This window comes from Urocitellus parryii, chromosome 4 (assembly GCF_045843805.1).
Source record: "Urocitellus parryii isolate mUroPar1 chromosome 4, mUroPar1.hap1, whole genome shotgun sequence".
Classification (NCBI taxonomy): domain Eukaryota; kingdom Metazoa; phylum Chordata; class Mammalia; order Rodentia; family Sciuridae; genus Urocitellus; species Urocitellus parryii.
Window position 1 is genome coordinate 69,769,833 of NC_135534.1, and position 17,623 is coordinate 69,787,455.

General features: G+C 41.2%; 1 pseudogene; it reads left to right on the plus strand.

Moving 5' to 3' along the window:
* The first annotated feature begins 3,070 nt into the window (after nt 1-3,070).
* Nucleotides 3,071-4,542, plus strand: LOC113181692 (MRG/MORF4L-binding protein pseudogene; annotated as a pseudogene).
* Nucleotides 4,543-17,623: the final 13,081 nt, after the last annotated feature.

A 17,623-nucleotide genomic window follows, 5' to 3' on the forward strand; every position in this document is an offset into this window, starting at 1 on the left:
TTCTTGTGCCCCATGTTCTCCACATTGATTTTCTTAATACATTCCTTTTGTTTTCTCTCTTACATCTTCTCTAAAGTCTTCAGTGGCTCCCTATTTCCTAGAGACTAAATCCTAAGATCTTTAGACTAATTGCTCAAAGGTTTTCAGATATTCTGGCTCTTATCCTCTAGAATCAAGTCAGGCCTGGAGACTAAATCCTAGAGACTAAATCCTAAGATCTTTAGACTAATTGCTCAAAGGTTTTCAGATATTCTGGCTCTTATCCTCTAGAATCAAGTCAGGCCTGGACCTTGGCTAGCTCTCTGGACATGCCTTGCACACGCATTCTCCTGCTTGTGGTCCTAGTTCAGACATCACTTATTAGGCAGTCTCCCCTTGTTTCCCTATGGGACCCTGGAACTCTGCACCTTCCTGCATGCTTGGACACTGACATGATTTTGAAATATATTAGTTCTGTGCATTTTCCCTAAAGTATAAGAAATTACTATATCTAATTTATCTTTGTATTCTTTGTATCTAGCAGAGTGTCTTGCCCAAGTTACAGAAGCATATATAGAATCACTTCCTAATTTTTACAAATGATAAACAGAAGCTCGCTTGGAGTGTAAGTGTCTTGCCCAAATCCACACAGCGTGTTGCCAGGGGAATCAAGGCTTGAACATCAATCTTTTATAGTTAAATTGGAGGCCATACGTTCAAATGTCACATGGTACTTATTATGGAAGTGTTAAAATGTGGATAAAATACACTTGGAATTAGGGGGACCCATCCTCAGCTGATAATCATCAGGTGGACATGTGGGTCTGTTTCTGACAGGCAGTTTGGTCCCAAGGAATGTGGAAAATCTGATTCGTGTGTGACATTTTACAAAATTTTTAATCTTGCCAACTAGTTCTAATTAAAAATACCACATGGTCCAAGCTCATCCTCTCTGTGAGCCAGATGAGGCCTCAGCCTGCCAGTAGGTGACCGGTGCTTTTCATCTCTGTAGGACTGCCCTGGATCTAGTACCACAGGTCAAGTGGCTCAGACTTGCAGAGTGAGAGACAAGTTCCAATTGCCTTTGTGGCTGAATTAGTTAAAACCACTGATACTGGACTGCTCCTGAATCCTTCAAGGTGAGTGAGATGAACACTCTTTTGAGTTTCACATGGGTGCTTTGAAGTTGTGTCAACTCCAAACGACAGTTTTCCTGGTCATTAAAAATGACCAAGAATTCGAGTGATGATCTGCAAATGGGTTCTACTGAGGATAAATGCAAATCAATACAAATTATGAAAGAGACCCTGTGATGGATTGGCTGGCTGTCAAGAAAGATGAAATACTGAAGAATTGTTGCAAGGGGAGTGGGTGGTGATCTCTGAAGGCCTGGCTCTTTGGAAGTGGAAGGCAATTAACTACCTAACAGTTACATACATGCACTGGGGGGTTGCGTTCAGCCTTAGAGGAAGTGATCAGCTCTGCCTTAATGCAGGCACCGAGAGCCAGGCAATGGGAGTTTTGTCCACATTGACTTGAACATTCATTTATTATGACAAAATGAGCTGGTATTGACCTGGAGCTCTAATGCAGGGTATCAGCACATTAATGACAGGCTGTTGCATGCTGTGTCTAAATGCTGGGGATGAAAGGATTGCTGTCCTTTCAAATATCAAGGAAATAATGTCATTTAGATTTGCAGAGATTGCTCCCAGGTTATCATGAGTACACGAAAATTGGAGTTTGGGGAGTAAAAGGGAACAGCATGAAGTCACCATGGGTTTTTATCTTAATTCCACCACTTACTTGTCTTACATCCTCGGGTATGTAGCTTAACTCACTTTCAGTCTCAGATTCGTCATCTGAAAATGGGGACAATGACATTTTCCTCTCAAGCTGGTTGGCATTTATGAACCTACCTTATACAGTGTCTGGGACAAACTGGATGCTGAATGCATGTTCATTTCCTTTTCTCTTTCAAATTCTACCATATTTTACGTGGGCTGCACTTAGGGTGTGGTTAGCTTTCTACCTGAATTTTCTAGTTGCTTTGTGCATGTATTTCCACTGTTAGGTGATGGGTTCTTTTGGAGCTGAGATTTTTTTTTTTGAATGCTCCATTTTCACATCTTCTACAGGGCCTACCCATTGTTGGTACCAATCTCTATTTGTAGTGTTAATGGATCCACAGCTTAATGGCACAGGCATTATACCAGTCAGCATCTTTCCTGCCAGCCATTGTGCCATGAATTTGCTCTGTTTCACCAGGCCACATAACTCAGGATGAGCTAGTGAACCTGCTGGTCCTGCTAATGTCTATAGAGCATAGAATAGTGTGGAATATAATTTCTGTGACTGAGGGTGGCAGGGAGAGCCTTAAGAGGCTTCCTTGAATAAGTCACTTTTGAAAATCAAGGAGGCTTTCCTAGGTATAAAGTGAGGAAAGGAATCGTAGGCAAGCAGTCTGTGCAAAGGCATGGAGGTGTGAGAAAAGAAGATGTGAATTGGAACTTGAACTTGGGCCAGGAGCTCTATGCCCATACTCTCACTCATCTTGCTTGGGAAAGCATTGTCCTTCATAGAAGGAGAGGAAAATTATTATATTGATGTTTAATAATTCATAGAGACCACACAGTGCAAAAGTGGCTAAGCTGGATTTTGAACCCAGTCCTGTCTGACTCTGATGTTCCCACACCAAAGGGTGTGTGATGAGGGGTAGGGTGTCATTGGGATTTTCTGGAAATTCCCCAACATACTGCTACTGGCTTCAACCTTGAAGGTAAACATAAGTGACTACTTCTCTAAAACTCTATCCTTTTTTAGTTTTGAAAATTTCTCATTAGTTTGAAAAGTGATCCTCATATGTCCAGAAAGGGATGAGATCAGGCATGAGAAGAAAGACATCTATCTTGTAACACAGAGGGATTGCTTCATTTTGAGTCTTAGCCAGACTGCCTGAGCTATTTTCACATGTGGATTTAAGACAACTTGCTGAGATTCATACTATCTGAGTGGGGGTGTTTTGTGCAAATCCTTTTTATTTTATCAGGTGCATTTTACTGCACCACAGCTCAGGCTAATTGTACCCGAGATGCCTTGGGTAATTGAGCTGGCGGTTAGCATCGGAAGTAGAGACGGGTGTTTCTATAGGCTGTGTTAGTCCAGGTGCATGGGGGCTCCTGATAGAGTAACTCTGGGGACAGATTTGAGAGGCCTCTTTATCTGATGTCAGGATCTTGTAGATGCTGTGGGGTCCTGAGCTGTGACAGCAAGTGGAGCTCTCAGGCCATCTTTTTCCTAAGTGCAATCCTCACTGTGACTTTATTAAACCGGATATAGACATTTCTTTCAATAAGGGCATGCAAATAGATGAGGCTAAACAAACCATATAAAGTCAACAGAGGGGCCATCCTATTCAGGAGAGCAGACTTTGGGGTGAAACAACCTGGACTTAGAATCCTTCTTCTCCCCTTCCTAGGGTGGCACACCTTATTCTCACCAATCCAAATGCATAGGGATAATTATACCATTCTCCTGCATTCACACTCCCGTTCTCTCTCTCTCTCTCTCTCTCTCTCTCTCTCTCTCTCTCTCTCTCTCTCTCTCTCTCTGTGTATGTGTGTGAAAATTATATGAAACAGTATTTGTCAAGCTCTAAACATACTTCCTGGCATTCATCCCTCTTACTCCCCAATCCCTAGTTGGGAAAATATAAATAAGTTAACTGGTAAGTAATTAAAGTGCTATTTTTATATAAAAACATTCTTTGTTGTTAAAATTTGCACCATGTTTTAAGGTTAATAAAGAAAATCTCAACAAAGATTTTAGCTTTCAGGCTGTGCCTGCTTGCACTGGGTCCTGGCTCCGGGTGGCCACAGGGAAGCCTGAGGTGGTCAGTGGGGGTGCCCCTGGTGAAAAGGAGCCTGGGGAGGTGGCCACTAGCTTGGTGGAGGACACAGGTGGTGTGGAGCCCTGAGGCGGAGGTGTGCCTCTTCCACACCATGTTGGGTCACAAGCCCGTGCAGGTAAACCACTGCTTCCTCATGATTTGTATCCCGGACAAATTCAGCCAGAATATTGGGAGGTAAGCCCCATCCAAGGTCATCTGGGACCATCGGAGCACCATGTACAACAGGAAGGCACTGCATGAATCTGAGATTCTTCCATTCCCGAATCCAGAGAGGAACTTTGTCCTTCCAGAAGAGATCATTCAGGAAGTCTGAGAAGGAAAACTGGTCCGTGAAGAGGAAATGAAGGAGGAGATGAAGGAGGATGTGGACCCCCACAGGGGGCTGCCGACATCTTCAGGAAACTTGGGGACATCAACAGGAAAATCCAGCAAAGAGAAGAGCTCCTCAGACTTTGGGTGTAAAGACAGGGGCCAAGCAGAAGCACAAAGTCCTGACTGCTAACAGTAACCCAAGGCAGTCCCAGGGCTGCCAAGTGGTACCAGACATAGATACTGCAGCCCTGCGCTTTCCCTCAGGTCCTTTGGAAAATATGGACATCTACAGGGAAGTGTGGAGGGTTCTGCCATGTTGTCAGACCACCAGGGTCTGTTGAAGACCTAAAAGATGAGGACCAACACTCTCGGACTTTGAGGGGCCACAGAGTCCATTCTCTGGGTTTAGCTCCCCCTGTGCCTCCTCCAGTGGAGGAGAGCAAGGGTGTGGGGCCAGGAGAAGCTGTGAGCCAGCAATCAATAAAACAGTCCCTACTCCTCCTCGGAAAGACCACAGTGCTAGCCTTTCCTGGGGACCTGCTCTGCATTTGCTTGTCCTTCTAAATCTCCCTTCGGCCCCATGGAAGCATCAGAAGCATGTGGTCCAGGTCGCCACTTGCCCCACTCCCTACCTGGGAGACTAAGAACGGGATGTTTTTCTCATTCTCTTCTCTTGTAACCATGTATATAATTTGGTTGGTTCACTATTTAATTTTTAAGAAGCCTATTTTACTGGTGTTTTGAGAAATTTTTAAGAAGCCTATTTTGCTAGTGTTTCTCTTATATGAGAAAGAATACTGCAGAAGTTAAACCTGTGTTGTATTTTTTTCAGAGATGTTTTGTTTTTAGGTAACAATTACTGAGATACTTTTTGCTCCGTTTTTATAAACCAGACACATAGAATTTATAGTGGTTTTTTTTTTTTTTTTTTTTTTTTTTTTTTTGTAATTCTAGTAACTTGCAAAAGGACCAAATGAGGAAACGGAGGGGAAGACACAATCTTTGTGCTGGTGAGGTGATGGCCTCAGTGTTGGTTGAAGTATATTTTTATTTGACTACAGAACATTAAAGCACACACACACAAAAAAATAAAAATTAAAAAAAAAACTAAGCTTGCAGTCACTGCCTTCAGCTAATCCTTTAGACCTCTAGAGAGATCAGTTTTGGCCATCGAAGGGATTTGGTGGAAAAGGGGAAGTGCAGCTTTCATCCAATCTTCCAACTACCAAAGGAAGGGTTGAATGGCTGCCTTCTGATGCTGTTCACACATTTAGGCATCCCTTTTCTAGATGGAATGTTGAAATTGCCTCTATGAATAGTTACACAATTACCTCACTGGATCACAGAATTATACAGAACTTGAAGGGAACTTTTATTATGGCAGGTGCATTTCCTTCTCCCTACCACAGGCCACAACGGGCCCAAGATGATTCTGGAAATTGGTTTGCTGCTTGTTGAAAGACCCAGAAACAAGCATTTCCACAGATAGCAATAATCCAGGTGCAAGGTAGCTCCTGGAAAAACTTCTTGAGGGACAAAAGTGGGACTAGAGACAATTGAATTTTCAAAATCTTGCTGAGAATGTTGGGCTTTCCATAGAACTTAGAGTGGGATTTTGATTCAATTACTTATTGATGTTACAGGACAAAGGACCTAGAGATGATCTCTTGGTCACATATCACTATTAATATATTATAAATTTGGGCTCTCAGGAATCTATGTTGGAACTAATGGTTTGACTTTGAAAACATGGGTGAATTACTTAACTACTCTGAGCCTCAGTCTTTGGTTTTGTAAGATAGGGCTGATACTAGTAGTTACTTTACCAGATTATGGTTAGGATAAAATAAGAGATGCATACGTAAATTTCTCAGTTTGGAGCTTGGCCCATGATAAACATCCAACAAAATGGTATCTTGTTCCTCCCTGTACTGCTATCTGTATATAATAGCAATATATGGTTGACCATGTTTTTCTGCATGCATAGACACTTTACCTATGCCTCTTTTCTGATCCTTGTTACTCTCCCCCTTTAACTAGTATTATCTGCAGCTGTGCAATGCTTTCTCTAAGCCACCTTGAGCACAGTGGCCTCAGTTGGTTTATTGCTGTGCCTTCCCAAACTATGCAGAGTTATGTCCTGGTTGGATTCCCTGGATGAGCTCCCTTTTCTGCCTGTCTCCCCATCCCTAAACAAACAACAGTTTGCAATGATGATTCATTTGTGTGGTTACCAATTATTCACTAGTTGGAGCCTACACACCTAAGATTCTATGCTGATGTGATTATATTGTAGCCTTTGAATTTAGGCAAATTTCGTTTTGAAATGTGATACATTGCTTGTTGCTTCATATTTTAATAGCGTTGATGGTTTAATTGATACCTGCACCATTCAGTCCTGATGTGTGAACACATTTACTAAAAACGAAAGCATACCCAGAGTACCCATGAGTAGACAGGATGTATGGACATCTTTCCTAGGCAGCCTGAGCCACAAGATATGCACCAGATCTGAGTTCCAGCAGTCACAGTGGAATTGGGTTTCATAAATGACATTTCCTTCCTGACAAGATGGATCTGCAGACTGTCATGATGTTTTTACAGCCACTTCTCTCTTGGAAGAGTGAGCAGTACTTCCCTTGAGGGGTGGGAAGGGGACTTGTGACACCCTTTTCCAGCTAAGGTTTCTCTTTCTCCTCCTCTAAGTGCCTTGGGAGGGCAAGAGGCATTGGCAAAGCTGTGCTCTTGGTACAGAGCCCTTTTCTTAAGAGCAAAAGACCTACACGCAACCCTCCTCTGGAACTAGAAAGTTAATTTCTGGTGGTACAGATGCAGTTTACTATATAGAACTCAGAACTTCTGATGGCATGTGATATTATGGAAAGTTACAGATTTTAGAAACAGGCAGGTCAAGATTTGAATTCCTGCTGTAGCTTCTAATAACTAATGATTTGAATTCCTTCGTTATGTATAAAATGGAATTATGATATTACATTAGTTTTTAAGGCACCATGAAACTCAGCACTGGTAATTAAAAACTGCCCATCTCTCAGTGATGACCTACACTGTGCTAACAACTACATTAGGTACCTTCTGTGAGGATTGTATTATCAACCCATTTTCAGGTGAGGAAACTGAGGTCATAAAAGTAAAAGAATTAGCATTTTTAAAAACAGGCTATGAAGCCCAGTGCACATATGACTACTTGGGCTTTTATTCCATGCAAAATATGGAAGATACCATCTACTCAGTATTGAAATAATTTAATTAATTAAAAAGTACCAAGAAGTGCTCAGCTCACAGTGAGGGTTACACGAGAGGTATTTTTCCTCATTTCTTTTATACTTTATTGAAAGGATCCATTCATGCTGAGACCAGAAGAGATGCCCAGGTCCCTCAGTTCTATTGCAGGGCCAGCAGTTAAGTCCTGGTGCAGCCAGGAATATGGTAACCTACCTTTCTAGGTAACAGTTTTTCTTTTCTTTGAAACAAATGTTAGGGAATTTGTTCTGGAGAGTCTTGAAGGTCTCTTCTAGTCTTAGCATTCTAGATACAACACAGATCTTCTTTAAAGAAAAGCCAGTCATCTGCTAAGAGGTCTTCAGATTCCACTTGGGTCCCACTCCACAGAGATTTGCTTCTCCCCTGTTACAACTGCCAGATCCCAAGCATCCAAGTGAGGCATCACTCTATTATATCATCATTAACAGCTCCAAATCAACTCAGAAGTCTATTGCCTTGGTACCTTCATAGAGCATAAATAGCTTTTTTAAATGATAAACTGATCTTCTGTCTGATGCACAGAATTTTTATTATACTCAATTTTAACACAGAATCTTCAATTACTCTCTAGTCATCATGATCTTATTCCCTCAAAAGGGGATAGTAGCATCCTCTTGCTTTGTACATTTAATTTGCATAGTGTGCATATCAGCAAGTAGAGTGTAATAACAAAAATACAAGATTTAGATTATGAAGACTGGCCAAGATTCCCATTTTATTATCATCCTCTTCATCATGATTCATATGACCATCCCACTAACTGGTTGACTCTTGGATACTGGAAACATCATGGCATCCTCAGGCTTACACATCCTCACCAGAAAAATGGAGGTAATAACACCTTCCTGATCCATCTCTTAAGGATACCCAGAAGACTGTAGTAATACAATATGTGCAACTTGAGTTTCATGAACTATTTTTATACATAGGAATTTTCTTTATTCCTCGGAACCTCAGTTTCCTAATCTCAAAGTGGAATTGATGAGGTCATCCACAGATAAGGTGCCTAACATGGTAATGTCCAGAGCAGGTACTCAGAGAAAGGAAGTAGTTAATTTTCAGCAATGGTTCTAATGAAAGTGTTCAAAGTTGAAATAATATAATTCCATTCTACACATTGCAAAGTGTATTATAAATATTATGTATTATAATAGCACTTATCACTACAATGACTATTTCTTAATGTTTGGGAACCAATAGGAGCTAGTTTATACACACTCTCTGTTCCTATTCTTTGACAACAGTAACATGGAACTCAATTAAGCTTAAGTATCAAGCATGCTTATTAGTATCAGACAATTTACAGAAACTGATGAGAAGTCAACGGAGAACTCACATATAAAGGGTGCTATCAGATATACCGTTGGGGAGCTTCTGAAAGCATGTGCTGCCTTTAGGGACTCTGGCTGCTCACAACCCAATCTTTATCAGTGTGGCTTTTCCAGCTTCCTTCATAAAAAGTAGTATGTGACAAGCCTGCTGGGGCAGGAAATAGTTTTGCGCTAATGAGTTTGTGCTTCACTGACGCTTTCCCATTAAAATCATGTTAACTGTGCCCCCCCTGTTAATCATCCCAAAATCAGTTTATTAATTAACTCATTTTGGGAAATCGCAATTTAGTCAGAGCTCTCCAGCTCATTAGCATGTTACCAGGACAGAGAAAATAGATGTCACTGAAATCTCTCCTTGCATGTTCAGCTCATTGGGACACTCGGTCTTCTTCAGTCCCGTGGGTTCATCCATTCGTTAGTTCACTGGACAGAGTTCTTGAATGTGTCTTCTTGACTCTTATACTTGGTTTGGGGATGAATGATGGAAGGCACAGCCTATGTATGTATGTCTCAAGAACATCAGCCTTGGAGAAGAGAGACTCATGAATAGGAAACAAGTGACAAGGGAGAGGAGAACTCAGGGGCCTGTTTTGGCTCTCACACATTTCAGACACTTTATCCTTACACTAGGCATTGGCTCAGAAGCCAGTATTGCCTTTCAAAGCCATGTCTGAGGCAGGGAGCACAAATATATTTGTGTAGGGAGCACTGAGATTTTTCCAGCCCAAGCTCCAGTTTTATAATAGTGATAATATTATGACAACAAGAGCTGACATTAATGTTATGAATACTGTGTGCTAGGCACTGTCCAAACCACTGTACATGTAATAATTCAATTATTTAGTAACAAATTTAGTAACCAATTTAATCAATATCAGCCACTAACGAACCAAATCTCACTAAATTCTCACCAAAACTCTATAAAATAATTGATACCAGAATCTGTATTTAGAGATGAGGAAGCTGCAGCAGGTTGCACAGATTCAAACACAGGCAAATTTGCTCCATAATGGATAAGGAAATGAGACTCAGGAAAGGAAGCAACTTGACTCATGTCTCATAAGAAGAGTGAGGACAGGGTTCAGGCCTTTCCAGTGGCCAAATCAAGATTCTTTCTAGTGCGCCCTATTATCTATTTCCAGAAACTTCCACCTTTGGGCTAGAGTACCATTTTCTGTGTATGCTCCTTGTGGGGAGGGTTAAGTCTGACTCTGTATCCACAGTGTTTGGCACATAATATGAACAAAGGTGGTATTTGTGGATTGGATATATGAATGTATAAATATTTAGGATTTAGTTACTTGGTCAGACAAGGATCTCATTCTGGACCTGTGAAACTGAATTATTTCTAAACCTGTTTTCTCATTGGCAAAATAAATCTGAAAATAACTTCCCAGGAGCATTGCGATGTTAAATGGAATGAAATTGAAAGTGTCCTGTGAGTAGTAAGCCGCTCTGCCAATGTTAGCAGAAGTTGTTCTCTTTATTAACTTGGCCATTTTTGAACATCTGAATTGTTCTCTCTACTTGGTCTGTGGGCAGATGAGGGCCAGTCAGCCTGGAGGGAGATGCTGGCCTTTTGTTTTGCTCACCAGGCACTCAAAGGGCAGCACTGGCATTAGTGAGCTAGTCTGCCCATTCTGTAATTTTCCCGAAAGTCATGAAGACCTAGACATGATGTGGCTGTCTGCAGGCCATTAAGGGTATATGGGCCAAAGAGGAAAGAGGCAGAGTCCTCCATGTCACTCTCCAGAACATTTCTATTTGAACTCTTCCTGCATTAAGAGATTGAAATTTGCTTTTGTGTGTGTGTGTGTGTGTGGTGCTGGGATTATTGGCATACGTTGGCATGGACATACTGTATGTACAGAGATATGAAAAATAGTGCTCTATATGTCTAATAAGGAATGTTATGAAAAAAAAAGAAATAAAGAAATAAAAAAAGAGATTGAAATATTGTGGATCTGCCCAAACCTTGATCTTGGCCAGGGGTGGGATCACTTCTACCCTTCAGCTGCCCTTGTGCCTATTAAATACCCATCTCAGTTTCCCATGTAACTATGGTTGACTTTTCTGCAATCATTAAAAAGAATCAGACTACCATGGGTGAAATGAATGATATATTAGGAGTGGGGGTTCCATAAAGAGACTATGTATCTCAGTCATTTAGCAATAAGTGACTTTGGGCACAATATGATGTCTCTCTCTGAGCTATTTTTCTTATCTTAATAAGGTAGTAATAAATGTACCCACTTTTTAGAAATGTTGGGAAGACTAAACAAGTGAGTTCACATAAGAAACTTTAGAACAATACTTGGCACTGGGTAAGAACTTAATACATAAAATGTCACTTTATTATTATTTTTTTAATATTGTAAGTTACCTGCTTCTACTGATTGGCAAGGGTTCATGATAAATTGCACAATTAATCAGAAAGAAATTTTTCTGGTAAAGTCACTGGAGTGTAGATTTTGAGCTTTCTTGCATTGTATGTCCAGTCTATGGGGCTGAGTACATCCATCTGGTCTTTGCTGCTAAAGCCAGTCTTGGGCAAGGGAGGCTGTGTTCATGAGGAGGTCATGACTGGCTGTCAGCCTGAGAATGCTGTGACATCATGGTGGCTGAGAAAGGAAAACTTGATCTGAGTCTGGGGAGTGAAACTAAGATTGACAAAGTACTTGCAGGGCTAAGAGGCAGGATCCATGTAAACGTTAAATAAATACTAAATAAATAAAATGGGATTGCCTCACTTTGCTAGGGGAGCCTGGGGATGTTTCCTAGGAGGGAGGTGGAGACAGACTCAGCCTCTGTAGTTCACAGACATGGTGTGAAGCCAACATGAGGGAGCTGGTTCTAAAAAACAGAAGTTCAGGTCAGGATTCTAAGAAGTATCGCCGAAGGTTTTTCCTATAAGCAGAAGTATTTCTATAAGCAACATCCAACCCAGAAGACCAATATGTAAAATAGATAACAGAGGGGGAAGGGAGAAAGGAATTATCATGCTCAACCCTTCCCCTCTCCAAAAATAAAATTCTCTGCTCATGATGGACCACAAGCATTCTTAGTATTGGAGACTCTTGGAGCTCATCCTATGGCCACCAGCTGCCCAGCTATGGCGTGGCAGGATTGGGGGAAGGATTGTTGGTTTCCTGGGGAGCCTTCTTCAGGCAATTTGGGGACTCTTTTAAGTTCTGTAAAGGAAACCTAGAGTCATTACCAAAATGAGGATTTAAAATTTTAAAATTTAAAATTATTGGCTATTAAGGATAATCACTTAAGCAACAAGATCTTTAGTGAGCTGAAAGAAGCGTGGCAACTATTTTTCTAGTCCTTTCTCTTCTCATGATGCAATGGAGGCACAGAGAGGGGAGGTGGCTCTGAGGGCTTATTGCCAACCCAGCCATGTTCTGGCCCAGCACTGACTTGGCTGGTGGTGATGAGGTGATAGAACAGCTGTGTTTTATTGAGCAGCTGCCACTTATTGATACCTGTGTAAGATGCTCTGCCCACCTGCTCTTGTTTAATTGGCATGTTTCCTCCGTGACAAAGTGTGGTAAGCACACTGCTGCGTTCTTCATACATTGCTTCTTCCCAGGTCCAGGAGAGATGTGTTCTGATCCTCCTTGCAGTTAGGCTAGGTGGGGGGCTCCTGAATAGATTCCAGTGAACAGGGTGTGGGTCAAAGCTATACCTCCTCCAGGCTCAGCTATAGAAGCCCCAGTATAACCCTTCAATTCTTTCCTTTCTGGACACAGCAACCTCCATGGTCATATGCTCTAGGTGGGTAGCTACACGGTAGAGGAAGACTATTCCACTCACATCACACTTAGCACAAACAAGTAATATATATATATATATATATATATATATAAAATATACAAGTAATATATATATAGTAATGAGTGACTGTGTGGGTATTTTTGCCATATCAATGTCTAATCTGTCCTCTTGTAAGGCCATTTTACAGCGTATGACATCAAGGCCTACTGAGGCAGAACAGTTAGTAAATGGACAAAGTCAGGATTCAAATCTGACATATTGGCTTGTACTCCTTCTATCACACCAAGCTGAGAGAGAGAGAGAGAGAGAGGGAGGGAGAGACCAGTGAATGGAGAAACAGCACGGAAGTACAGAACTGCAGGACAGATCTAGCTGTATAACGTGGGATGAGTTTATTTGGCTCTTTAGATTCTGTTTGCTGACCTTGGAAAGAGAAAGCCAAACACTTCCCATCCATTCTTCCCTGCATCTTTTAAGACTGACAAGAAATTGATTGACAGTGAGGGAAAGAGCAGTGAACAGGGGGCATGAGGTCTGGGCCTTCGGACGACCAGTCACTGGAGGGTTCTTGGGTACATGTCTTTTCCTCTGGGGTTTCTTTATAATCTGCAATAGCAGGGGCTGGACCAGATGCCATGTGAGGGCTCTCATGGGGGTCAAAAGATAGGAGGCAAGTATAAGAGTTTGTAAATTGTGAAGTACCACACATTGGGGAGAGAGGCCTGTGCTGAGATCTTTGAAGAGCTGCAGAACATTCTGGCCCAGAGCCTTATTAGCAGGAATAAATTATTTTTTCTTGATTGTCAGACAAAGACACAGAGGTGTTGGAAGTTGAAGAGCTGAGGGGCCACAACATGGGGGAGAAGCAGATTACATGGATTCTCCCAGCCATGAATGAGTAGAATGGCACAGGCTTATTCTCAGCCAGAAAAGTTAACCCAGATGAAGAATAGTGATTACTAGAGGTTGGGAAGGGATTGGGTGGGGTGGGGTGGGGGACAAAGGGAAGTTGGATTTGATTAGAGCATATCATATGTATGTATTCAAACATCACACTGAATTCCATTATTATGTATAATTTACATGTGAATTAAAATAAATTTAAATTCAAAAAAAAAAGAAAAAGAGGAACTCCTAGACTCTTCCCTCTCTTCCTTACTTCTCCTTTATCCTTTAAATATTGTTTTTAATTCTGGCCTTTCCTACCATTCTGTCTGGTATGTCTCTTACCAATACCTCTTTGCTGATTTCATTTTTTTGTTCTTACTTCTCAGGGGGTACTACCTGTTAATATTGAATACTGCCCTCCTCCCCAGAGGGTGAGCTTTGTGAGAGAGCAGGCACTCTGCTTTTTTTTTTTTTTTTTTTTAACTTCATCTGCCTCACTTCCAGAACCATGCTTGGCATCCAGTATTTGTTGAATAAATTCAATGAGCACTGATTCTTCTTACAGATAGTCATTCTCCTACTCCTCTTGTGAAATGCATCCAGAGAGAGTATCACAGAGGAGTAGAACATGGAGGCAACTGTGGAACCAGGACCTCCAAGCACTTCATTTGTAGAAAGGGATCTAGGATGCTCAAAGAGATGGGCATGGAGTGGGGGAGAAGCTCCCTAGAGCCACAGCCTGCACTTTCCATTTGGGGACCCTTCTGAACTTGGAAGCAGGCTACGTTCGCTGTGGTCTGTCATTTTGGTCCATGGTTCTGGTGCACCAGAGACTTGGCCTCTGCTGACTCACATTCTGTGTCACCAGCAGCCAGGAGAAGTCCTAAATGGTGCTTGGTTAGTCCATGTTGAGAGAGTACATGGAACTTGGAGTTTTCCTGTTTCTGGGTTTCCTTGCTCTTGTTTCCAATTCTCACTCTCTGGTCTCCATGTCCATCACCCTGATGTGCGTGCCAGAGGCATAATCATCCCAAACTTGTTCCTCTTCCTCATTTTTACTGTTCTGCTAATAAGTCCCATTTCATACTCATTTCCTTCACAAAAATACCTATTCCCACTTAGATAGTCTTCCTTCTCTCTTTTTTTAGACATTTTGTTATTTATCCCTTCATTTCAAAGTCTCACACAGTGTCTGACACCATCTAATCATAATAACAATGAAATTAATGAAAATAATGATAGCAACTATCATTTATTGAACCCTCTACCTCAGATACTGTGAGAAGAATTTCATGTGACTCATTTCAACAGAGCCCAGATTCACCACGGAGTTGGTGAATCACCGTTCCCATTTTACAGGTGATAAAATGGTAATTAGCTAATAGGACAGAGAACTCACAAGTCATAACACTCACTCAACCAAAGACTGACTGAACTGAATTAGAGGAAGACAAAGATGAAGCAGATTAAACGGTTGCTTCTATCCTGTCTGTGTTGGTATATGTACATTCTTTTTTTTCCTTCAGCATAAAAATAAAATCCCAATTTCTAGAGCTGACAGGCAGGAACACAAGGCAAACCCAAATAAGGGGCCGTGACAGCCATCAGGCCTTCGAGGGCTAATAAGATGAGGGATTTCTTGGAGGCTCTGACCTTGACCCTTTCCTGGAGACGACTCAACAGCATCCCCTTTCTCCTTCAGATACAAGTGACACATGGGCTCTTGATCCCATCCCCCCAGCAGCAATTATGAAAACCCACTTGAATTGCAAATTAATACACAATTATGATTTTGGCAAGTGCTCCAAGGAAACCCAAAAGGGCTTAATTGAGTGACACTTTCCCATGTGCCCATCTCCAGACAAATGGGACAAAACACTTTCCGACATGTACTGGCTCCAGACAGCAGAGGGGAGGCTGTTGTGATCACAGGGGGCCAGGATACTGACATGTGAGGTGTGGTGATGGGAATGTAACCCGACAAATGTGTGCTATTTGGGTTTGCTAAACTTCAGAGGGAAATCTCACCATTAAAAGAGCTGAAAATGTAGAACAGGAGATAGAAAAATAAATCCTATCACAATTAAAATAAAATATCATAAGTCTTCCCCAGTGAGATTCTTTGGAATCCAGTCAAAGACTTAGGATTTAGCCTATATAGGGTGGGTTGAGAAATCTGGGGCCAACACTGAGACCCTGCAAGCCTTGAACTTGAGCTGTGTAGCAATGAGGGCAGAGTCAACACACAGATAAAGAAGACAGGGAGAAGACTTCAGGTTCAAACCAAGCAAGCAATATGAACATAAAATCTCCTTCCTCACACCACATACAAACATACAAGAATAACTTCTAAATTCATTGAGGATTTAAATGAAAAAAAGGAAGAAAATTAGAATATTCGTAAGCCTTATAAGCTAGGGGAAATTTCCTAAGAAATATAAGAGATTCAAAAGTCTAAAGGGAAAATATTAATATATTTGAATGTGTAAGATTTGTGCATATAGAGATATTATTAACAAAGTCCACTATCCCCAAACAAAATAGGAACAAGAACAACAAAAACAAATGATAGTCTGAAAAGTATTTGTAACATGTATAAATAAAATTACAGGGTTCAAGGTTAACATGCCTGCATATAAAGTGCTTTCACAAATTGGCAGGAGAAAGTCAATCAAATTAATAATGATTTAAAAAAAAAACTGGTGGAGGCTATGTGCAGGCAATTCATAGAAAAGACCATATAAATGGCCAATGAAAGATGCCTTTCCTGATAAGTACTTACTGGAAATATGCAGAGCAATAGGCAAGGGTCCAATATACTCCTGGTGGGAGTGTGAAGTAATAACAGTTTTGGAAAGTTACCTGAAAATATTTTTAATTGATATTACATATATCATTTGGCTCCAGATGTTAGGTCCATCCTACACTTAAAATATGATGTGTAAGGATTTATTTATAATAAAGTTTATTGCAGCAAATAGCACAAAACATCAACCAAAGACACCTGGATACAATCTGGATGTCCACTAACATGGGAATCATGAATAAATAGTAGTACATTGATATTATGGAATATCATGCAGCTATTATGTTATAAGAGTTAGTTTTATATCTTTTTATAAATTTCAACTTGGAGCACTCTTGCAAGAAGTTACTGCTAAATGAGAAAAGCAAAGATAAATGTCTATATTTTAATTTTGATGGTAAAACAACCAGCACATATTTGTGTGCAGATGCATATTTTTGTGGGTATGGAAAGTATTGTAAAAGGAGTGGGGTGGGAATAAATATTAGATTTTTTTACTTATTCATTTTAATTAGAATGCATATAATTTTTTTGTAATCATAAATCACTAAATAATGAAAATACAAAAAAGAGAACCACTGAGAAACAATGAGTAAGTTACAATAGACACAAGGGAATGGGCTCCCCAGTCCAGGAAGGGTTCTAGAAGTGGCTAGTTGACTACCTGTGGGGAAGCCATGAAAGGGATCTCTGGTCTGGATAGGAGTTTCCTCTGTAGCCATTGAAATTCTCCACTGGCTTAAGAATCTTTGATTGGGTTAGAGGTAAACTAGGATAAAACCAGGTCCCATGAGCAAGCCCATGAAGAGAAGATTTGAGGGAGGTGGGAAGGGCTCAAGGCAATGACAGTAGAGCTAACACAGGCGAGGCCAGAGGCCACCATAGATAATAAGTAGTAGGGCACTGAGGGCTTCTGAGAAAGCACCCCCTGCACTCTGTAGCAGCAGAAACTGGATTACAGGGAATGTAGAAATCAGGGGTGAAACGAGAAGACGGAGGGAAGTGTCAGCGAGCTCTAGCTGGAAGAGAGGTGGAAGAAGGCTGCTAACTTGAAGGGTGGAAGGGCGAGGGCTTAGATAGACTTGAGCATATTCACAGAAAAGCTCCTGATGTGAGCAGATAATCGATTAACTTGTGTCTGCTGAAGGACTGGAATGGATGGCAGTGCACAGTAGAAGGTGCCTGAGTCTGGCTTGGGGAGGGTGCCTTTGTTCTCTAAAACAGGAGGGCAGGTCAAGGTCAAGATGCAGGACTACACTTTGAACTGTTGAATCTTTGGAGATGAGCAGATCTTCCTTTGGAGTGTGGCTTGCTATCTCTGTAGTTTAACCAATC